This window comes from Triticum urartu, chromosome 7A (assembly GCF_056163025.1).
Source record: "Triticum urartu cultivar PI428250 chromosome 7A, HENAU_Tu73, whole genome shotgun sequence".
In the NCBI taxonomy this organism is placed as follows: Eukaryota; Viridiplantae; Streptophyta; class Magnoliopsida; order Poales; family Poaceae; genus Triticum; species Triticum urartu.
The window spans coordinates 47,538,136-47,556,249 of record NC_141879.1 but is presented as its reverse complement, the minus strand read 5'-3'; the positions used below and the strand labels follow the sequence as shown (position 1 = coordinate 47,556,249).

Below are 18,114 nucleotides of genomic sequence, written 5' to 3'. Positions count from 1 at the left end.
CTCCTCCCGTGCCGCTTAGTTCATCGACTAGCCCGTGGCCCAATGGCGAGCTGACAGCGCACGCCGTGCGGCCTGACACGCAGCTATAGCAGCACCACCGTCGTCAGTCGTCTCGTCGGATGATGCAGGTTCAGCCACGATGATCCAGGCACGGGACTGATTGCATGAGTGATTGATTGATGAATCTCCCTCCCAAGCAACAGTAGCTGCTAGTACTCCTACTAGTATCTGATGATAGCCTGACACATGAATAGGAATAGCGCGCGAGATGTAGCTTGTCCGGTACACCCGTGCCCGGCAGCGACTGGATGGAAGACGCGTCGGACCAGGCCGGAGGTGCGTCTAGCAACGCCCCGCACCGCATCCTTCCAACGCCGCAAATACTACTACCACTCCTAGCTAGAGTAGTCCGGCGCTCCGCTAGTATATTCCGCTCAAATCTCCTCGAATCCTCCACAGTATGAAAAGTCCACTTTGGTTGCCGGATGGCGGCAAGAAAGCAGCAGAGATAGAAAGCACCATCACTCACTCACACACTGTTGGGGATATGGTACACTAATAAGATACTACTCCCTCCGTAAACTAATATAAGAGCGTTTAGATCACTACTAGACGCTTTTATATTAGTTTACAGAGGGAGTACTAAAAGTGATTATAAGATAGACTGAAAGTGATTGATTTCCGCCGAGCAGGGAGGGAGCGGCGCTCCATTTCCGACGTCGACGAACGTGACACGAAAAAAAGGGCAGACGGATTAGCGCACGCACGCACTCTCCGTCGGCAACGGAGACCTAATTAAACTCGGCGAAGGACGCACGTGATCCGGTCCAAAAGGGGCAGACGCACCTTGCACCTGGCTGCTGCTGCTTGCTGACGATGATCAATCGATAGGTAGAAACGAACGTTCCTGGCTAAGGATAAACAATACTACTCCGTACTGCCGCACGTTGTGTTCACCCTATAATTCACGGCGGCTGTGCTGCCCGGGAAACTATAATAAAGTACTCCTACGTAGCAACGATTCGTCCAGCCCCGCCCGGTGGTGGAGGTGTTCGTTCGGTCACGCCGTGGGCTTCGTCGTTTCGCTTTGGCGTCACCTTTTGGATATACCATATTTGCAGAACCGGAAATAAGAGAGCGAGCGTCATGTGATCTTGTATGGATGTACCTACTTGGGCGACTGATACCTAATTCGTTCTATCGCCCAGCCTCCTCATCTGGACACGACAGAGATGATTATATGGATGTACCCAACCTCATCCTGCTGCCTCTCAAACTTTGCAACTGCAAACACCTAGTCGTTCATATAACCGACCTAACCGAATAGACCCGCAATGTCCACGGACGCAGCCGACGTGGCGAACTCGTCTGCACCTCTCCATATCAGCCCCATGTTTGGGCAGGATGTGAGAGGTGCCGGTCAACCGGACTTTTAGGGCTGGTACGAGGAGCCCGTCTGGGTCGGGTTTTTTTGGCCGGGCCATCCTCCCAGACGTATGGGGATGGCCGGTTTGGGAGCCCAACTGTAGATGCTCTTACTTCCTTTGATTTCCAGCGGCTTTTTCATTATTATGATTTTGTTTCCTTGGTCTTTACTCGGTTTTATTTTATTTTTCTGTATTTTTTTTTCAAATTCTAAAAATATTTTGACAAATAACCTGAACAAAAAATGTGTGAACACTTTTTAAAGCTGCATGATTTTTTAAAAGTAGGTGATCACTTTTTCTATTACATTAACATTTTAAAAAATGTACAACTGTTTTAAATATACATGAACAACTTTAATAAATGTAATGGACATTTTTTCTTCCAAAATACCCATTTAATTTTTTCAAGTGTTTTGCTCCTTTAAAAAAACATTAACGTAAATAAATTTAATGAAGAATCTTTAAAACCCGTGAGCATTCTCATTAATTTGCAAATATGTTTTAAAATTCATAAATGTTTTTAAAACATTGTGAAGACTTCATGAAATTCTTCAACATTTTTAAAAATTTCATAATTTTTCTAAAAATTTATGAATGTTTTTATATTTTGCGAAAACATGTAAAATGAAAAGAAACAAAACCAAGTAAGTATAAATGCTAGAAGAAAACTGAGTAATAGCGGTAGAAAAATGTACAAACGGGAATCAGAAAACTGATGGAATGTAGCGCCTAAAATGGGAATAACAAAGAAAACAAAAAAAAAGAACAAAAAAGGTCAAAATGGGAGGAAGATTAAGGGGGAGAATATCTAGTGCACCATTCTTTGTAGCGCACCCGGGACACCGAACTTTCATAGTATATTTGGAATTATTTAATAATTACTGAAAAAAGTAGCACATTCACAAAACATCAATGTATGTTGTCACAAACATTTAAATAAAAATTCAAAAGATAGCTAACGAAATAAAAAAAAGATAATTTCGACACTAAATAGTACATAACATAAGTTGTGCTTTAGATATGGCCCCTTATCACATTGACGTCAATTTTGTCATTGTTTGTAAGCTGAGTTTGAATTTCAATACGAAATTTCGTGACAACATACATTAATTTTGTGTCAGTGTGGTAAACTGTTTTCAGTTTTTTTCCAAACATTTTGAAATGTGCTTCCCGATCAGTTCAAACTGAGCTCAACATGGGAGCGAAAGACAAGACAATTCAAACTGAGCTCAATCTATCTATCCGGCACCACAAGGCGTGAAGCTTCACGTAACGGAGGCACCAAGTTTCCTCTTCCATTTTGGCACGCCGTACTCATGTTTCACAGGGGATCCGCACCAAGTGCGTAGCTGCTTGGAGTTTCATTTCAGAAGAGTGGAAAACTATAAGGAGAAGGAAAGTGGACTGAGGGCAAGAGCAGGGCAGCTTCCTGCTGCTGTAAAATAGGCTGAGGATCTCTTGGAACCGTTCGTGAGTAGGAAACACACACAGCGACGTCTCTATCGGCCATGCTCGGACCGGGTCACTCTCCATTTACCAAATCAAATGCCGAGAGGTGCGATCGATGCCAATCTCGACCACGTTTGCTGCACAACAACCATGACAGTGATCACGCACTCATGCTCCGCAGACACATGTTTGTACGTGCCTGTCAGCTGCTTGAGTTGAACAAGGAAAAACGGGCTCATGCATGCATGCTGGCATGTTGGCGGGCGGGAAGATCATATCACAAAATCGTTGACAACGCCGCTTATTTTCCTGTCCATAAATAGTCATTGGTGAGAGTGAGACGCTCGTATGCGACACTGAGGCGAGGGAAAGTAGCTCGTAGCTGTCTCGTAGTTACGCTGCAGCGAGTGGCACGTGTGAGGACTAGTCGTTGAACACTTCTGGTCCTTAGTGCAGTTAGGGATATTTCCCTAATTGAACATATAAACCCTGAAGAACTCCTAGGCACAACGAAGCCAGCCACGTCGCCTTTAAATCGCGAACAGTACTCGTGCCACCGCCTGCAAATTTTGTGTCCCGCCGAGGGTATTTTAGTAATTTCACGTCCAAGCAAACACAGTGAAAACCCTAGCCTATCGACAGCCTCCTCTCATCCCCAATCCCATGCCTCCTCTTCTCCCAATCCCCGACTCCTCTCCTCCTCCCCAATCCGCCGCCTCCTCTTCTCCTCCCCAATCCATGAGCCCTCACCACCAAGAAGCCACGGGCTCCTCTTCTCCTCCCAAATCGTGAGCCCTCACCACCAAGAGGCCATGGGGGGACTGCGCCGCCGCTGGAAGAAAAAAGGAAGAGGAGGTGGCACGGGGGAGACCAGAAAAGAAGCAGCCAAGGATCTATGGCGGGGGAGACCAATGAGACGCAGGGGAGGGGGTCCAAGACCAGCAAACGAGTGTGACTCTACGCCACTGCTATTACTATATTGTAGTCGAGTTTGCCAGCTGAGACTTGTCCGCAGCTGGCCTGAGAGTTAACATTTACCAAGTTCTTTTAACATTCCGGCTTTTGATGTGTTAGGCTTAGGTGAGTGGTTTGGGTAGTGGCCCAGCTAGCACCCCTTCATCATTTTGGATAGGAGTAGCGGCATATGTTGCCAAGATGGTGGATTCAGACACATTGTTGTAATACTTTGTAAGGTCCTCGAGAATAATCAATAAAGTGGCTGTATGCATCTCCCATATGCAGAGGCCGGGGATCATCCTCCTTTTCTAAAAAAAAAAGTTCTTTTAACAAGTTGATCGACGCTTTCTCAGAATGTGCATGCACATAAACATGTTGATGCTTTCTTGGAGCAATACTCATTTCAGCCGGATACAAGTGTGGGTCGTTTCTACATGTATAGATATTAAAACAGCAAAAATAAAATTTGCGGACGTTGCAATATGCGGCTGAAATGAGATGTTTGGTCAGCTGGTTGTTTATGAGTGTTGAGTACTTGCAAAATTTATGCTGGTCGTTTCTTCTCAAGGTTTTACCCATCACACGTTCAAATGGATAGGATTGAATGGGGAAAAAAGTTTAAAGGCAAGAGATTTGAATGTGAACTCGTATGTAGAACACCATGACCTACGCGTGGAAAAGTTCTAGCATGACGCGTGTGCAGTGCACTGAAGCATGATCGTTGACTGCACGTTTCTTTCGTGTGCCTAGATTAGTGGTGCCCTCTCGGATCTCGTCAACTTCCTGGCCAACTGTCTCCAGTTTCTCCCTCTCATCGTGATGTGTGCCAGTACTCGTGTTGAAGCATTCTATGCCTATACCCATATATGCTTACACCTACCTTTTTTTTGTAGCTTGGGTACGTAGTTTGAAATGGAGAGGATAATGTAGCTTAGTGTGTGCAGTTTTCCTCCTCTAGTTGTGAGATTTCCGTTGACCTCTACCCTTGCGTGGACCAAAATGAACAAATAAATAATTAAGAATAATAATTCTTTATTCGAGATTGTTTGAGAATGTGATTGTGGAAATGAGCCAATATAGGCGTATACACAGACGAAAGACGACAAGAGTGCATTTTTTTGTCTAAATAATGAGTGTAGTTGCGTTGAATGAAGTTAACCGGCTTAGGAGATCGGACTCCGCATGATTATCAAGGACTTTTTTTGCGAGGTGCTTGATTATCAAGTCTGAGCGTGAGTAAAATAGAGATGCAAATTGTTTAACTAATTATATGATAGAAAAATTGGTAGCACTCAACCTGTTCGGTGTCTCTCAAAATAGGCTTTCACGCCGCTTTATAAATAAACAACTATCACATCCATACAACAAGTACAAGTGCATCAAAGGAAATAATAGAGTCTGTTGGGGCATCAAGACAAACACGCCAAAAAAGAAAAGAAAAGAAAAGGATCACTAGGTGGCTGGAAGCTCAGGAGCCCTGGGGCGTGACAGTAGTCATCGCGTCCATCATGAGGACAAGCCGGTCGTGATCCCTCTGTCAAAATAGCGGGTGTCAATGCTGCAAAAATGCAAGAAATTTGAAGACAGAGTTAGAAGGCTGCCTAAGAAAGACCGGCTCAATAACCATCTACATGCAGGTCGTCCATAGGGCCAGGTTTATTAAGGTTTCTTGAAGTTTTCGAGTTCTGTTTTTAATTTATATATTCTTTCTATTTCTTATTTCTTCTTCTATCGTTTCCTTTTTTCCCTTTCCTCTACCCTTTGTTATTGGTTTCCTTTTAGTTTTTTCTTTTGGTTTTTATTCTACTTCTTCTTTATATTTGTGTTCCCTTTTCTTTATTATTATTTTTCTTTATTTGTTTTTCTTTTGGTTCTTTTTCCCACCATGCATCAACAAAAATTCATAGTGTTTCAAAAAGTGGGTATCCACTTTTTAAGTGCATATTAAAAATGTTCATTGCGAATTGTTTAAATATGTTTATTGTCTAATAGAATTTTTTATGTGTACAAGAAAATAGTTTCATAGGATAGTAATGGGCTTAAAACTATTTGCCGTGTATGGAAAAAAGTTCGTCGTCGATTGAAAAAAAAATTCTGTAAAATAAAATGTTTTTAGAGGACATTGTCTATTAGGAAAAAACGTTTGTATTGTATTAAGCCACTTTTAATGCTTATTTAAAGTGTTCATTGTGTTTTAAAAAAGTTCATCTTCTATCAAAAATAGTTGCCTTGTAGTTATTTTTGTGATTAAAATGTGCATATCATTATAAAATTTATTTGCATTCTATATTTTTACAATTTATTAAAATGGTCATCATTTTTTAAAGTGCAATGATCATGTACTAACAAGTGTCCTTTGTTACTAAAAATGTTCATCATTTATTTAAAATACATTGATCATACATTAGATTTTTATGTGTATTGGTTTATGTTGTATTAAAAATGTCCTTTGGTATTAAAAATGCATGAACTGTTCTGAAAAGTAGGTCAACACTTAATAGACTGATCTTTATAAAATATTTAATATTTTTAATAAATGGCTTGATTTTTTTAAAAATAATGTAACATTAAAAAGTGTTTTGTCTCTTTGAAAAAGATCATGTCTTTAATAATTTTGCAATTTTTTTTAAAAAAAGAGAAAGAAATTTAGAAGTAGCGAATATTTTTAGATCCGTGAATACTTTTTAAATTTTGTGAAACTTTTTTTATTCCTGATAATTTTCAAAATTTCAAAATATTTTCTAGACATTGTGACCATTTTTTATTTTTGTGGGAAAAAGGAAAGAAGGGAAATTAAAATAATGATAATAATAAAGAAATTAAATAAAAATAAATGCTGGATGAAAATCGAAAAGGCCGGTAGATAAAAAATGAAACGGGACCAGAGAAACCTGCGGATTGTAGAGCTTGAGAAAAACAGAAATTGAAAGAAAAAATTGGGAAGTTTGGAGTAAGCTTAGAGGAAAGTAGTGCGAAAACCCGTTTCTGATCCCGAGCACAGCTGGACCCGAAATCTCACGCATCCGTTCGCATCGGGATGTCTGCGGCGCTGGTATTTCCCGTCGTGTCTCGCTCGCGTATATGCAACGTATATAGAAGTACAGCTGGTGCATTAACTCTCGGTCCAAACGAACGGACGTCGCGGTACAGGAGATAGCCCGACGGACCGGAAACTGTTCTGGGCCAACGTTTTCCACTACGGGCGACGGGTCCAGCTAACGGACACCCAAGCTGGAAAAAAATATCCCTCGCCGTTCCCCTACCAATCCACCGGCCGCCACCCAAAGGCCAAAGCAGCAGCCATGTCTGCGTCTGGATCCTCCTCCTCCGCCTACCGCAGGAGCTCCTCCGGCTGTGACTGGGACGACCAAGTTAAAGCAGTGCGGGAGGTCCGGAGGAAAACGAAAATACAACTTATTTCACTCACCTTCGTTTTCTGGTCGGGAGCGGGTGCGCGCGCGATCGCCAGAGCACTCCGCTCCAGTCATCGTCGCCGATGCTGCAATCACCGCAGCGACGCTTGAGTCAGTCCGGGCGCTCCACACAGGCGCCATTGCTGCTAGCAGAGTAGAACACATGAAGGATGAACCTGACGCCCAAGTTTTGAATTTCGAATCGAGCAGGCGCACGCGCGTGTACACTATGAGTTAAAACGACCTGACGCATGGACATGCATGCATACATATTTCCTAGCGACAGCACACAACCTCTCCTGAAGGAAATCAGCAGAGACACGTCCGGTTCAAACTTACGCCTCCTGATCACAAAGACATGCCGCCATCATGCGGATGCCTGCACACACGACCACACTTTCAGAAATTGCAGTGTTTCCAGCTAGGAGGGACGCACACGCAGATAAATCATGGATGCAAACTACATCAAGAACACATACAGGGAAATTGTTACATTCAAACTCATACTGGAGTTCTACAGTCATAATCACAAAGAACTGACACACATTCCTTACCACGCAGCTCCCAACTCTACCCTTAGTAAGGCAACTTCTACATACAGAACTCATGACCCCAGAATTGACGAACATTGCCGGATGGTATACTCTGATACGGCTTTTAGGATGCCATCCTGCCACCTGTCTTACAGTACTTGCATATATCTGTCTAGAAGTTCAAATTTTGAATCTACCCTCGCGCCAAGTGTCAGCAGAAAACACATTCAGCATACAAGCCCATGCTCTAAACCTGAGACGTGAACACTAGCTAGTGTAGGCGACCACAAATATGAACCAGGCAGATGCTAGAGATACCACAACAGTAGGAAGCAATATTTCCAGCAATCAGTAAACCAAATTTAGTACAGATGAACATTATCAAACTTGGTAGTCTACTGGTACAATATGCAAGATGCCTCTGGTAATTGAGGAACAAGCATGGAGCAATGCTCACTGAAACACACTAGAAAATCCTGAAAGGTACTACAATACAGATTACAAATTAAAACTTTGGAACTCATTTCTCAGCAGCACCGAGCAGCCTCATGCAAGTGTTCCGGCGATGCCCTTCCATGCTGCAGTTCTTGCATATCCCTGGCTTCCGTGGTTTCTTGGGGGCATCTCCTCTTTCGGGGCAGGTAATTCGCTTGTGCCCCTCGCGCCGAAAAATGTTGAAGAACCTGCTACATCTACTCTAACCCTCATAAGGCGCCTTCTCCCTGCTATTAGTCAGTCTGCCGACCCCACTATGCTTATCTGGATTGCTAGACCTTCAAGGGCATTCACACTAACAGATTTCCCACCACTTTTGCATTTGTCAGCATCGTCTCCCCCCACAAACGCAACCACTCCATTGCCAGGAAGTCTACCAGTGGCCAAACCTGCTATCCGATGCTCAAACCCCAAGCATCCCTCTTCTCAGCTAAAGGTGTGCCACTCACCAACAAAGCTTCCAGACCAGCAAACATGTGCTCGAATGATTCTGCATTCGAATCGCCCATCCGCACGGCTTCCATGGCTTTCAGATAGAGCATCGAGTTCCTGCATGTGAACGACAAGTTAACTGAATTGTCCTTCTGATACTGAACCAGGTGTTGGGGAAGTATGTCCCTCGCGTCCTTGGTCCACCGCTTGAGTACTTGAGTATATGCATTGCAGGGATCTTCTCCAGATGAAGTATATCCATGACCTGTGCATTACAATATGTTTAAGTGCAGAAATTCAATTAATGTTCATCAATTTTTTGTCAGGTTTAGTTACCCTTAAGACATGGTTGCATAACATCCCAGTATGCTCGAACTGGCCAGACTCGCACGTAAACTCTGACTGATCTTCACTTATGGTCACCTCGTACTCGACTCTGCTCCATTTTTCTCTTTTAGCTACATTGTCGTGCTTTTTAACATATTTCCTCTTCTTCTCTCCTTCCTTGACATTGTACAACGTCCCTTCGATTAGGAGGCGACCAAAACTCCTCAAACATAGCCCTGGTGTAAAGTTTACTTGCATGCCGCTCTATATATCACCAAATTGGTCCTCCTGATAGCTCCACCTTGTCATAATATAGTTTGGTTTTTCTGTATGTAAGTGATTCATGTAAACAAATGCCTGACATGCATGAAATGTACATACATTTCTGTCAAATAATCAAAATGTACACACAAAAAATGCTTACAATTATCGTCCTCTTCTCCTCGTAGCTTTCCTCACGCTCATGGTCAAACTGTAATTAACCTCATGCACTGCCTGAGAAAAATATGCATTGGGCTTGAAGGAGGCATGTATGTCTTCAACATGTGATTCGCGGCTTACCTTCCCGCAAATGTTTCTTAGGGTCCTCTTCATGACGGGCACCTTCTCGACCGAACCAACGAAGCTCCCAATTATGTTGTACACCTTCCAAAGTTTCACATTGTTTTCCCTAAGTTGCTTTATCAAATCTTGTGTATGCGTCGATGTGCTTGTGCGACGGCCAATGCACCTACTCACCCATTGTTAAGGACATTGAATGGCTGCGGCTCTCACGGTGCTCTGTGATGTATCAGTTGTTGTCCGCCGCGCGAAACAGCCTAATCAGCACTGGACACTCGCATCTGCATTACCTACTATTCTCTACCTCTGGTTTGCCCTGCATGTCGGCCAACAAAACATAACATCAGACATTACCGCGCTTGGAGAACACATTGACGACACAGCAAAACACATTTACTCTAAAATGTATTATATTTGAGAAAAAGCTCGTTACTCACCGAGCAACCACATACGATCTCCTGCATGCATTTCGTCCTCTCGGCATTTAGTCTTCTTTTACCATATCTGATACCAAAGACATCCCAAGAATATAGATTGTAGAAGTCGTATGCCTCACCCAATGAATTGAAACTCGGGTCAAGAGTAAGGCGTACTAAATCTTTTGTAGGTTCCTCTGCGTTGCAAGTCGATTGCTCCAGAGCGCTCATTCGAGAGGGACACGGTGTCCTGTCTGGTGGCGCACTGCCCAGCCGTGACCTGTTGCAGACGTTCATTATTCACTCTACGAGTTCAAATACAAGAGTAATTTTGCTGTCTATTAGTTGTACACTTCTACTTCAACAACATTAACAGTATGTTGAAAGTGCTTCTGACTGTTAAACTAGGCATCAAGCATGGACTGCAGTGCCACGGCTTACTTCTTGATAGGGTCTTCCATCCTAACGATTTTTGCAAAGTAAAACATTTTTCAGACAGAACATGGATGTGCAGAAGAACATGCAGTCAAAGCTGAATATACAGACCAACATCTGTAGGATATGGGATCACATTTTTAGTCTAGTCTGGTGCCTCTGGGTTGACTATTTCAGTCGACTGCGCCGGCCTCGTCAGAGATGCATCCGGGCGACGACGGCGGCCAGCTCCTGCCCTTTCAGTCCCATCGCCAGCTGCTGAGCGCACCCAGACCCAACATTCGAGTCTTCAGGAACGGCAAGGCCAGCTCCGTTGTTGGGCAACAAGACTAGAGAAACAGATCAGCTTGCTCAAGGTTGTCAGCGAACTCCTCTCGTAATGGAACCTGAAAGAAGACAACAATGGCCGCAGCCCGCCATTAAGGTCTATTCGCTAGACAGACTGGAGAACAAATCCTAAAAAACTATTTGCAGATCTGCGGGAACTAACCTGTCAGGCATGGAGCAACTCAATCCTGGAATCCTCCATTATTCCGGTCACCATGGGTGTAGAACGAGCGCCGCCGCAAGGACCTGCTCAGACAGCGTGTTTTGGGTGGAAGGGAGGGACGGCGAGGGTTCCGACGATCTGATCCCTGGCTCAGGTGCGGTTCTAACGATCTGGTCCACGGACCAGAGTTCTCTGCGTGAACGCCGTCTCCTCCCTACGTTTCGGGCCCACGCCAGAGATACTGTTTCGTACCGTATTCCACTTCATGCTCCTTTTTCGCCACTCGCCGTCAGACGTGTCAGACCGAAAATTGCGGATCCCGAGCCAGGAACGGACGCCAACGATTTCGGGATCAGCTGGGCTCGGGCACCAAATCGCCACGTCCGTAGTAGTGGCTCAACACAAGAGAGTGAAAAGACAAGAGAAATGAAACTGCACTTCGTAATCTATGTAACCCTTTTTTTCAGTTGTAATCTATCTATCCATGGAGAGGCACAAAGCTTCATGTGACGGAAGCAAGTTTCCTCTCTCTGTTTTCATTCCATTCCTGCACGTTGTCCTTGTGTTTCACAAGGCATGTTTAGAGTTTCAGAAGATTATATAGGAAATTAAAAGGAGAACAAATTAAAGTGGACTCAGGGCAAGAGCAGGGCAGCTTCCTTTCCAGTCGCTTTACATAAAACTAAAATAGGCTGATCACTTGTTGCGAGTACGGTCAAAGGCCAGGCTTGCAAGAAGCCAGGAAACGTTCTGTTAGCGACTTCTCGATCGTGCATGCTCACTTGCTCAGACCAGGTCAATTGCCATTTGCCAAATCAAATGCGAGAGGGGCCATCGCGACCATGATTAGAGTACTGTCAATCTCGAGCACGCTTTGTGCACAACAACTACGACAGTAAACATGCGGTCATGGTCCACAGACACCGGTCAATTCATCAATCAAACGGTTTATATTGTCTTAATTAGTAAACTGTCAGTCTGGAATTAAGATGGCATATTTTACAGGCGGCTGCATTGACGTTGCACACTCCGGCTTGACGCGAAAACTAGAGATTGAAATGGAAATCTTGGAGGTCTCGCCACATCTTATCCGGTTGTTGGGATCTTAGAAATATGCACCCATCAGTCGAAATTGAGGGGGGAACATTTTTGGACTCGATCGAAAACGTTGACGTGCAATGTTTGAATTGAACTTGGAGAAACAGGATGGATGCATGCATGCTGGCGGGCGGGAGATATGTATATCACTCGGTTGTTGGGACGTCTCTGAACTTTTGGCACAAAATCGTCGACAAGGCCGCTTATTTTCTTCGTCCATTCATAGTCGGGTGAGAGTGAGACGCTCGTATGCGACACCGGGCATGTGTGCTGGACTTGCGAGTGCATGCGGCACGTGTGTAGCAGTAGTCGTTGAACAGATATTGTCCTTAGTGCAGTTAAGTATATTTCGAAAATGATTAGCTGGAGATCAAAGACCGGCGACCAATTGTGACTCTGCATCACTGCTATTATATTGTGGTCGAATCTGCCAACAGGAGTTGAATAATGCGGGAGATTAAGAAATGTCCAGAATAAGCTGAGGCTCGTCTGCAGCTGGGCTGGGTGTTAGGTTTTTGTAAGTTTTTCTTAACATGTTGATTGACAGATGCTTTCTCGGAATGGGATACAAGTTGTGGGTCGTTCCAAACGTAGTACATGTTCTGCAAGTGCAACTTGCTGGACCACCAACTTGCTTGTTGTTGCTATATAGAGTACTCCGGAATTAAAACTGCATTTCTATTTTGCGGACGATGCGATTCAGGGTGAAGTGCTGTTGGTAAGTTTTGGAGTAGGTGGTTGTCACTGTGTTTTTTTTTTTTGACACAGTGCAGACGCAGACGCTCATACATACACATACACTCATTTCTATAAAAATATATACGCACACCTTATTCTTATGAGCGCCTTCGAAAGACTGAGCTGATAGATCATTTTGAGATTGACGAAATTGCCACGAACGTCTCCTCCCACTAAAAGCACATCGCCGCAATGTCTAAAATAAATTCAGAAAAATGCGAGCATCAATGTCAAGTCCAGGACTTAAACTCTGAGAGGCATGGGATACAATTGTCCTCTAGTTATCCAACTATAGGTTGGTTCGTGTTTGTTACTATGTTTGGTCAGATAGAGACAACATCAATACATATACATGGTGCCTACTTGTACTAGTCATTACGTGCTTGCACAATGAAGTGTCAAATTATGCTGGTCGTTTCTTCTGATTTTATCCATTACACGTTCAAATGGATAGGATTGAATGGAAAAAATTAAAGGTCAAGATATGTGAATGTGAACTCGGATGTAGAACACCGTGCCCAAACTAACATAACCTACACGTAGAAACACTCTAGCACGACGTGTGTGCAGTGCACTGAAGCGTGATCCATTGACTGGCCTTTTTCTTCTTAAGTGTGCCTAGGTTAGCGATGACTGACTGGGTCTTTGGCTTCATGTCCTGGTCGAGTCTTCCGGGTCGCGAACCCACACCACTCAACCCCCACTGCAGAGAATCACCGGTCATTACCGACCGATGTCAAGTATCACGCCTCTATCAGACCACTGGTACCTAGTCCGATCCACGTGTCTCTCGCTATCCCGTTGAAATAGGCTTCGACTCTCCATGCATTTACGCCGTAGCCCCTCCATCAGCACAGAGTGAAGTCGTCCATCAGACTCCAGCTCCACCTTCAACATGACATCATGTAGCTGCGCCTTGCCACCCCGCGCTCCGTCGACTTCAAGCTCTCTCATGTGTACACTGCCTTGAATCAACCCTGCGCCATAGTCTGTCGAAGCCGCACAAGCCCCCAGGCTTGCACGTGTTTCCACGCCCCAGAAGTCGGCCACCATCAGCATCACGCTCATACGTCGTCGTCGCTGAAATCACCGCCGTCTTCTGCTTTGACCGACATCCCTGCCGATCCATCAGACTGTCCAGTCCAACCCAGCCGAAATTATCCGACTGCACCATGCTCCACCCTACGTCGTGTCCGCCTCACACATCTGTGCATTGCGGCGTATAAATGGACTGCAGCTGGACTTAGGCGAGTACTGGACTGCAGCTAAGCCCCCGAGTGCCTGACTGTAGCTAAGTCCTCAAGTGAGAGAACTTAGGCGAGTACTGGACTGCAGCTAAGCCCCCGAGTGGGAGGACTGCTCTCCATTCGGTAGGATTTTTTCAAACTTAGGTGAGTGCCTGACTGCAGCTAAGTCCTCAAGTGAGAGAACTTAGGCGAGTACTGGACTGCAGCTAAGCCCCCGAGTGGGAGGACTGCTCTCCACTCGGTAGGATTTTTTCAAACTTAGGCGAGTGCCTGACTGCAGCTAAGTCCTCAAGCGAGAGAACTTAGGCGAGTACTGGACTGCAGCTAAGTCCCCGAGTGGGAGGACTGCTCTCCACTCGGTAGGATTTTTTCAAACTTAGGCGAGTGCCTGACTGGAGCTAAGTCTTCAAGTGAGGGAACTTAGGCGAGTACTGGACTGCAGCTAAGCCCCCGAGTGGGAGGATTGCTCTCCACTCGGTAGGATTTTTTCAAACTTAGGCGAGTGCCTGACTGCAGCTAAGTCTCTAGGTGGGAGAACTTAGGTGAGTACTGGACTGCAGCTAAGCCCCCGAGTGGGAGGATTGCTCTCCACTCGGTAGGATTTTTCAAACTTAGGCGAAACGGATTCACAGCTAAGCCCCCGAGTGGGAGGATTGCTCTCCACTCGGTAGGATTTTCCAAACTTAGGCGAAGCGGATTCGCAGCTAAGCCACCCGCTGGGGGATTTCTTACGCAAACAAAAACAATAATAATCACTGGGAAAATTATAACGCTCTTGTCTTTGATAACTAAACTACAGGAGTTTTTCTTATTACATCTCATCCGAGTGAGAATTCAAGTATAAAAGGGGCGGAGTAGTTCCGCATTCCAGGCTCGTGGCTCATCAATCTGGCGATTGACATTGTAGAGGTGGTATGCTCCATTGTGGAGGACTCTGGTGACTATGAAGGGGCCTTCCCAAGTAGGAGCAAGCTTGTGTGGTTTCTGCTGATCCACTCGAAGGACTAAGTCTCCTTCTTGTAAGGCTCGGCTCTTCACGTTTCTGGCATGGAATCGACGCAAGTCTTGCTGATAGATGGTCGAGCGGATCAGGGCCATTTCTCTTTCTTCTTCTAGGAGGTCGACTGCGTCCTGCCGGGCTTGTTCTGCTTCATCTTCTGAGTAGAGCTCGACTCTGGGAGCGTTGTGAAGCAGGTCACTCGGTAAGACTGCCTCGGCTCCGTAGACCAGAAAGAATGGGGTTCTTCCGGTCGATCGATTCAGGGTTGTCCTCAATCCCCAAAGGACTGATGGGAGCTCGTCGACCCATGCACCTGCTGCGTGCTTGAGATCGCGCATCAATCGGGGTTTCAGTCCTTTGAGAATTAGGCCATTTGCCCTTTCTGCTTGTCCATTCGACTGGGGGTGAGCGACCGAAGCATAGTCGACCCGAGTGCCCTGAGAGGCGCAAAAGGCCCTGAACTTGTCAGAATCGAAGTTTGACCCATTGTCCGTGAGGATACTGTGCGGAACTCCATATCTGAATATCAACTCTCTAATGAAACTGATAGCGGTGCAAGCATCGAGATTCTTGATAGGCTTGGCTTCAATCCATTTGGTGAACTTGTCGACTGCTACCAGCACATGAGTGAAGCCGCTCTCGCCTGTTCTCAGTGGCCCAACCATGTCCAGCCCCCAAACAGGGAAGGGCCAGACGAGTGGAATGGTTTTCAGGGCTGACGCGGGCTTGTGCGGCATATTGGAGTAATACTGACACCCTTCACATTTGTCGACTATCTCTTTAGCCATCTCATTGGCCCTTGGCCAGTAGAACCCCGCTCGGTATGCTTTAGCCACAATGGTCCGAGAGGACGCATGATGACCACAGGTCCCCGAGTGGATATCGTTAAGGATCATCTGACCTTCTTCTGGTGTGATACACTTCTGGCCGACCCCAGTCGCGCTTTCCCTATATAACTGTCCCTTTATGACTGTAAAGGCCTTGGATCGACGGATGATCTGTCGAGCCTCTTCCTCGTCTTCTGGGAGTTCTTTCCTTAGGATGTACGCGATGACGGTTCTGTCCAGACGGGAGTGATAACCAGCACTTCCATTATCAGATCGACCACAGCTGGAACTTCAACTTCAGTCGGATCCGTGGCACTTTTTGGCTGCAGGGCCTCTTCCGTGAAGGGATCCTCCTGGACTGATGGTGTGTGGATGTGTTCCAAAAACACATTGCTGGGAATGGCTTCTCTTTTGGAACCTATTTTTGCCAAATCATCAGCTGCTTGATTTTTCAGTCGGGGTATGTGATGAAGCTCTAACCCCTCGAATTTCTTCTCCAGCTTTCTCACTGCATTGCAATAACCAGTCATGGCTGGACTTCTGACATCCCACTCCTTCATCACCTGATTAACCACCAAATCTGAGTCGCCATAGACCATGAGGCGACGGACGCCGAGTGAGATGGCCATGCGCAACCCATATAAAAGTGCTTCATATTCTGCCTCGTTATTGGAGGAATCAAAATGGATTTGAAGAACATATCTGAGTTTATCTCCTCTGGGGGAGACCAACACCACTCCAGCACCGGAACCACTCAGCATCTTGGAGCCGTCGAAAAACATAGTCCAATGCTCCGAGTGAATCTGAGTCGGCAGCTACTGTTCAATCCACTCGGCGACGAAATCTGCGATTGCTTGGGACTTGATAGCTTTATTTGCCTCAAACTTGATACCAAGGTGAAGGAGTTCAATCGCCCATTTTTCCACTCGACTAGTTGCATCCCTGTTATGCAGGATCTCTGATAATGGAGCGTCGCTGACGACTGTAATGGAATGATCAGAGAAGTAGTGAGCAACTTTCTTGGTGGTCATATAAATCCCATATACAAGCTTCTGATAGTGAGGATATCTTTGCTTTGATGGGGTCAAGACTTCAGAAATATAATATACTGGGCGCTGAACTTTGAAGGTTTTCCTTCTTCTTCCCGCTCGACCGTAAGTACCGTACTGACCTTGTCCTGTGGCTGCAATGTAAAGCAACAAAGGCTCTTTGCTGATTGGGGCAGCAAGCACCGGCTGGGTGGAGAGCAGAGCTTTGAGCTCTGCAAACGCTGCATCAGCTTCAGGAGTCCACTCGAACTTGTCGGACTTCTTCATCAATCGGTAAAGAGGTAATGCCTTTTCACCGAGACGAGATATGAATCGACTTAGGGTGGCCAAACAACCAGTAAGCTTCTAGACGTCGTGCACTCGCACAGGGCTTTTCATTCGAAGTATAGTGCCAACTTTTTTTGGATTGGCGTCGATTCCCCGTTCGGAAACGAGAAAACCGAGTAACTTTCCGCCAGGGATTCCGAATGTACACTTTGATGGATTAATCTTGATATCATACCTCCTGAGGTTGGCAAAGGTTTCAGCAAGGTTAGTCAGTAGGTCGGAACCCTTCCGTGACTTGACCACAATATCATCCATGTATGCTTCCACGTTCCGACTGATTTGAGTGAGTAAACACTTCTGAATCATCCTCATGAATGTGGCTCCGACATTCTTGAGGCCGAACGACATGGTAACATAACATAAGCATCCGAATGGAGTGATGAAAGCTGTCTTGATCTCGTCAGGTCCATACAGACGGATTTGATGGTACCCGGAATAGGCGTCTAAGAAAGACAGTCGCTCACATCCCGCAGTCGAGTCGACTATCTGGTCGATGCGGGGAGAGGAAAATGATCTTTCGGGCAGGTCCGATTGATATGTTTAAAGTCAATGCACATGCAAAGTGACATGTCCTTCTTGGGGACCATGACAACGTTGGCGAGCCACTCGGAGTGGTAGATTTCTCGGATGAACTCCGCTGCTAAGAGCCAAGTCACCTCTTCGCCAATAGCTTTTCTCTTTTGGACGGCGGACCGTCGAAGATGTTCCTTGACAGGTTTTACTTTTGAGTCGACTCTCAGGCGATGCTTAGCCAGCTCCCTGGGAACACCTGGCATGTCAGAAGGCTTCCATGCAAAGATGTCCCAGTTCTCATGGAGGAATTGGATGAGCGCTTCTTCCTATTTGGAGTCGAGTGTTGTCGAGATATGAGTCGGGGCAGCGCTGGGGTCGGT

General features: G+C 45.6%; 1 long non-coding RNA gene across 1 annotated transcript; it reads right to left on the bottom strand.

The window, feature by feature from the left end:
* Nucleotides 1–8,127: 8,127 nt before the first annotated feature.
* Nucleotides 8,128–11,321, bottom strand: LOC125523715 (uncharacterized). Its single transcript, XR_007290348.2, has 5 exons — nucleotides 10,936–11,321; nucleotides 10,032–10,831; nucleotides 9,458–9,910; nucleotides 9,043–9,359; nucleotides 8,128–8,971 (listed from the first exon to the last, which is right to left on the bottom strand). It is a non-coding gene; the product is annotated as an uncharacterized LOC125523715 (long non-coding RNA).
* Between the last annotated feature and the right edge of the window lie 6,793 nt (nucleotides 11,322–18,114).